At 36.9% G+C, this 6,866-nt stretch overlaps 1 protein-coding gene across 5 annotated transcripts in view; it reads right to left on the reverse strand.

Annotated features, from left to right (window-relative positions):
- Window positions 1-3,528: 3,528 nt before the first annotated feature.
- LOC133123730 (neuronal PAS domain-containing protein 2-like) overlaps window positions 3,529-6,866 on the reverse strand; it is a 51,078-nt gene continuing 47,740 nt past the window's right edge. For all 5 annotated transcript variants that reach the window (XM_061234228.1, XM_061234227.1, XM_061234223.1 and 2 more), the window contains exon 22: window positions 3,529-6,866. This exon is cut by the window's right edge. The gene's annotated coding sequence lies outside the window, so the exon portion shown is untranslated.

Consider the following 6,866-nt stretch of genomic DNA (forward strand, 5'->3'; position numbering starts at 1 on the left):
TTATTACACCAGCTTCAGTTCCTGTTATCTGACTGAACCTTGAACAGTGGCTCAAGGGCTCAAGGGGTTTGGCTGTGTGAACAATTCAGAGGAGATATGACTTTACACTTTCTACGTCAGGCTTCTGCGGGCGTTCATTGGATCATTTAAGGGCTGAGTACCTGTAGCCAAGTCGGCAAGCTTGCAAGGCAAATAAGTTAAATCAACAGAGGCCATAACAGATGATACACGGTAGGTGTCCTGAAATGATAACAAAAAAACAACCCACAGCTGACATATAGCTGTGCTTCAGAGCAGAAAGGTTGCACAAGTTACAGTATAAAGATTTCACAAATGATATATATATAGATAAATATTCATTTCCAGTATTATACACTGAAATGTGCACTGTATTGGGAGAGTATAATCCAATTCCTAATCCAAATGTGTTCGACCAGCCTCACACAAATTGCCATGGAGCAGGGTTGTGTCACAATGAAAAATTTGCCGCGAATGTGATATTTTGAGGTCCATAACGTTGACAAGGAAAGCCCTAAATCTTTGTAAATTGGTATTTGAGCCAGGGATTTGTCCCATTTTCTCCAAAGAGGCTCTGTTCAAGTTTTTAAAAATGAGTGTTGTCTCTGGGAAATCCACAGTGCTGTGTGAAACCCGATTTGTACACGACTGACTGGCAGACTGCCTGATTGATTTATTGAGTCATTGATTCATTGATTGATTTTGCTTGTGAGGGCAACTGCAGGCCCTAGCTGCAATGCATAAAGCTCACTAAATTCAAATTCCATCCGTGAACTTCTTGCAATCTCTGAGGTGATGCATCAACATACTGTTTGGACATTATATGACCTGAAATAAAGTACTGAATATTCCTTCAACCAGGCTTATCTCTCCCAGGAGTAATGGGGTTTAAAGGTCACTGAAAGAAGAAGGAACTCATAAAAGAAGTTCCTGCCGACAAGAATAACCATACGGACTGCCCACACTGTAAAAAAAACTATCCGGTAAAAAAACTATTTAAATCCTGTTATTTAACAGTATACATCCTGTACAAAATGGTTTGACTCAAAGGTGTCTATCTCATTGCTACCCCTGGAAGAAATACTTGTTTGTCCCTACAGACTTCAATATGTCATCTTTTCCAATAGTTCAGTTAAACAATGCAGAATACATTCAGTGAGCACTTTATTAGGTAGACCTGTACACCAGCTTGTTAATGCAAAAATGTAATCAGCTAATCATGTGGCAGCAACTAAATGACAAAAGCATGCAGACGTGGTCAAGAGATTCAGCTGCTTTTCAGACCAAATGTCAGAATGGGATTTAAGTGACTTTGACCATGGAATGATTGTTGCTGTCAGGGCACAGGGGAGTAGTAAGTAGTGGGGGGGGGGGGATCAACTCCATATTGTGAAACATTTTTAATAGTTCATGTTTAATCATATTAAAAGTGTGAACATCACTTTCTTTGTTACATTTTTCAAAATGCTTGGAATTTTCTGTTGGATCACAGCTGGCTAAGCAGCTGTGTGATTCAGAAGCCCAGATATTGTACTGTATCTGGACCCCCACTTCAACAGGCCTTCAATGAAAAGGAGTATGGAGTACACAAGAAAATAATACAGCTGGCCGGTAATGAAAACAAAGTTTTATTTCTGACATGTAATGGTATTGCATTGACACATGGTTTCACAGACTTTCCGGAAGAATATAAAATTGCTATAAATAATGATTGACCAGCTATTGCCTCTATTGCAAGGCTGAGGTGGTTTTTTTCCACAACCCAACAATCGAAACACAATCAAAGTATTCCAGGAAGGAGAGACTAAAGTAAACAGTGGCCATAATTGCACCTACGCATGCCATTGGCTCTTCCTTGCCCAGATCTGATGGCAATAAAGTGTTTATCAAATATCCTGGAATGATAAACTCATTATGAGCTGGCTAACTTATAAAAGAGTTGAAAAACAAGTTGGGCAGACTCTGTGTCTGCTGGCCAAATGGTCCCTTGATGGTCCCTTATCAGCATTATAATAGAGTTGGTGCAATGGTAGAACAGTGGCTGGGAGTAAGAGATCAGGAACTACTTTAGTCAAGAAGACATGCTAATTCAATCACAGCAGGATGGTCAGTACACTACTGCCTAATTGTTAGGTGCCACGAAATTGTCTACATCCTCCCTTATGTGTATTACAAACTCTTGATCAAAGCTGGAAAAGTGCACTAGTCACTGCTGGTATCGGAATTAACCTTTTATATTTTCATCAATTTCGAGAGACGTCCTTTTTTTTCCTGACAGAGTGTTGTCAGAATTGTTCATCTGTATGCTATAGTACATGCACAGGCTGTTCTGGCGACACAAGCCTGTAGTTGCATGACCACACCGTGGCAACTTTACTTACCATGAAACAATAAGCATACAGGCTCCAAAATGTCTTGCCGAAAGGTAGTGTCACGTACTTACAAAGTGATATTTCTATTTACTGCGAGGGGCATTGGGTGCAGTCGGGTAGACTCTAGCCATTTCCCCTCATACCTGATAATCCACTATATATTTAACGGGTACTTCCTTTTGGGAATAAAACAAGGTAGATACGGTTATTCAGTTTTATTAGGGGGTAGACCATCTGAATTCCTTTAATAACTTTTTGCGATAGTCAGGAGAGTGAGCTGATGCAAAATGAGTCAGCAAATTTCCCCCCAGTGTTTATGGCGGTTATATCTCACACCACCAGTCCCTTGATTGCCGATTTGTTGTTACTGTAAAACGTGTCAAGCTGCCTAGAGACCACATACAATCGCCAAGATTCCTCCACACGCACTTCTCTTCTTCGTTTTTATTTTCTGATGCTCCATGCTCATGGTTCTTTGATTGTTCTTCCTGCTAATCTTGCCTGAAAAACCTAAACCCCCTGTTCTAACACACTTGCCTCAAAGGCATATTTTTGAAATACGGGCCATTTTTCCAGAGGTAAAAATAACTTTTCAATGTCATTGCACCTTTGCAGACGCCTGGACCCCAGTTCCTGAATCCCGAGTTTAGTCTGTTATAGTACTAACCTGTTTTTCGGTCCGTTTTCTGCGCTTACATATTGGAAACTCTAGATGGCAGTTAGGCATTCTACAATGAAAAATTGAATGAGCATATTAGAATTCATATTTATTCCGTAAAATAAGTTTTAAAGAGCAATCAATAGTACATTAGATTCTGGTCAAACATCTAATAACTGGCTAAAAACTATGACACTACAGAGCTTCTCTCAATCTAACGGCAATGCATGCTCATACAGTTTAGGCAAGATTATTTACCAGAAAAATGTGCAAATGTTTACAAAATGAGGTGGGGAAAAATCTTTAGTGAATTTCTTTACTTAACGTCGAGGAAAATAAATGTGTTGACGTTTGAATGATCCTGGATCTGACTGGATGTTAATAATTAAAATCACTCACTACTCGCACCCAGAAAGGAGCTGCGGAATTCTCCTGATGACCTGAAAACCAAACTCGAGTAAAAGCACCACAAAATACCAGCAGTCTTGAAATGTTTATTTCAAAGATATTACATTTTCCAGGTTAAATAAAAAAGAAATATCACGGTCACAGAGTTAATAACCAAATTGTTGAAGAATGTAAACCTTTTTTCTTTTTTAAACAATATGTTAAAGCTTATTTTGACAGTACCTGTAAGTGGTAAACAAGCTGTACGATGCCAGTTATTTACTTTGTGCAACATCAAAAAAATACACCTTTCCCCATTAAGACACTTCAATAATTTTATTCTGTTACAAAATACATTTGTTTTACTTTTAAATCATAGAACATTTACAAATGTATTATAATCTTGACATAATATAAAATAAACCACTGTACTAAATATTCTTTGTACATTTTATAATACAATATCTACATTTCTTTCATTTTTAAATTTAAATGTAAAACGTTGTCTGTTGTTCTGAAACAAGTGTAATTATTTTTTTTATCATTTTATTTTACACTAGGATATATATATTTTTTCTCAACCTTCCCCCATCTTCAAGCAACCCCTAAAAAAATACTTCCAGCTTCCAGATAACCTGACTTAACCAGCACATTTATGCATGCAATACATGTATAATCCATCCATGTCACATCTGGTGACTGCAGACAAAAACAATGTTGAAGATGTAACTTAAAAAATCTTTCCTTAAAGTTAAGGACAGTTTCTTTTCGCTTTGTGAACAAAACCAAGGAAATATTTGCTGGAATTTGATATAAAATCCACTAAAATAATTACACTAAAAATAACCAAAACATTTCACAAAAAGGAAACAACCCAGAGAAGACATGAGCTGGCACTTCTCTGTGGGAATAAGGTTCAGCGAGGGAGAAAAAAACTTGGCAAGCTTAAAGCAGCTCACTCACAGTCAAATGAAAGTGAAAAGCTGCGAGTCAAGGAAAGTAAAGACAAATTACCCGACTGCAGCTTTCTTCTGAAATACAGTATTGAGCTCTGCATGTTTGATCGGTCAAACATAGGTCACGGTGACAGCCATTTCACATCTTTCATAATTCCTTCAAGTAGCTTATTAACAAAGACCTATTTGACTGAGGGTTATACATTTTTGAAAGGTACAAATAAAATTGACAAAAAAAAGACACTTCAGGTTGAGTACTGCTGAATTAGGAGGCATGGGTCAAAATATTTAGAGGTACATTTTGTTCTGCTTTCGGGAAGTATGTTTCCAGTGTAGGGAACACTTCTCCAGGTCATGTACTAGACAGAGACCCCTTGAGGGTTCAAGTCTCATACAGGGCTGCATACTCCCTAGTCTGTAAGTGAATAGCCTATAAACGGTAGACTGAGTGGCCCGTTTTCATCACTGAACATTCTTATCTTATGTAAAATGCTGTTGGGGCTGTTGACGCACAGCTTGGGTTAGTCAGCTGCCACCCGTAGCAAGTTATGAGGAATTAGGGCCATAAAGCAGCACATTGCTGAAGTAGGGAATCACTAAAAGACCTGTATCACAAAAGCAGAAAATTGCTAAAGCAGACACACCACTAAGACAAAAGCAGCCTTTACCTAACAATGCATCCAAATCTATGTTGTGTTGTGTTGTACACTGTAGACTATAGAGTGTGGTTAAACCTTCTTGAGTTAGCTTTCAGTTGAACATTGTGCTAATAATAAGATAAACAATGTTTAATGAGCAGTTCCTACACTCAATATGTTTTTTGTTCCTTGAGCTGTGACTATGTCAGTCTTTCATTTTTATTCAGTTTTACACAAAGTTTCTTAAATTAATGGGATATGTCTATTCACGGAATTAGCACGTAACTATTAATGTCTTGTGTTTGACCTCTTTGGATACCGAAAGATATATTTGAATTACAAAATCAAATGACACACAACAGAGGCAGACTGAAAGCAATAGAAATCTTAATATTTTCTCAAGGGTTGAGCATAATGATGGGGGAAAATATAAAAATTGAAGGGTAACTAAAAGTTAAGGATAATGTGTTTCGAATCCAGATTGGAATAAAAGAGGTGACATTGGCAGAAGCCTGTTATATGTCAAGTTATTTTATGTTTATGTCATCCTACATACATTTTATTATATACATTTATGAGAAAGAAAAAATAAGAAATTGTATATGGTTGCCTTTGATATGCATATGCATACAAACACAGGCAAATACACACATGCACGCATGCACGCTGCACACACACACACACACACACACACACACAGGATTAAAGGAATGTTTTAGATATTTCTGTACAAAAATATTTAAATCCCATTTACACAGTACATAGTATATGCTATTAAATAATTATGTCTCTTTTATACATTAACACGTCTTAATACATCCTTTTTGAAATTATAAGTTAAAACATTCTTTAGATAGATATTTTTTATCCAGCTGCTCAGAGACAGGATGGATTGTGGTGAGGGCCAATCACAGGCAGGTAGGCAAGAGGAAGTGTGGTAAACATGTGTGCACGTGTTCGCCATTTATGACTCCATTTAATTACTGTTTACGACTCAACCTTCATTTTGGCTCATTTAAAAATCCAATTAAAATAATAAATCTGTAACTAAATGTCATTATCTTTTGTGAATCAGTCCCCACTCTCGATTTATAAACACAATGCACATAAATAAAACAGGCTGAAAGCATGTTAATTAAGCGAGAACCTCAATGAGGAAAAATTCTGGAAAACATTTTGAGAACATTTTGAAAAAGTGAATGCACACAGTAAATGCATGCATATACATGGTATAAAATTTATTTTTCCTATTATAAATTATTTTTAAATCTAATTATTATGGAAGGTTGCACTGTGATGATATGCAGAAAACATAAAAAAGCATGAAAAACGGACCTATTGCATGAAAATCATTTTGTATTGTGTGTATGAGTGTGTGTGTGAGAGAGAGAGAGAGAGAGAGAGAGCAACACATACATAGAACAGAACCAGTCATCTACCATTCCTGATGCTTCTCTTAATGATCTTCATCACCTGCATTGACATTATATCGCCCCTTACAGATTGAACTTGATTCATAAACAAATTATTTTAAAAAAATGTATACATATGTTCCTTACAGTTAAATGTGTGAAAACAACACAGAGGTATAAGGGGTGGAATACCTTCCACTATTCCCACAGTATACTGTAGACTGTAGCCTGTTTCAAGGCAGAGAACAATGACACAAGTGCTAAATGCTGCACGTGGACTTGCACTAAACTTTATGGGAGTCTGAGAACTTTTTTCCAGTGACTATCAATGGAGCACAATCTACTACTTTTACAGGAAAAGATCCAAGTGATTCCAAAGGCTGAAAACTGTTTAATTGACCAGAACCATCTCACAATCTTTCCTT

Source organism: Conger conger, chromosome 3, assembly GCF_963514075.1.
Source record: "Conger conger chromosome 3, fConCon1.1, whole genome shotgun sequence".
NCBI classification, from domain to species: domain Eukaryota; kingdom Metazoa; phylum Chordata; class Actinopteri; order Anguilliformes; family Congridae; genus Conger; species Conger conger.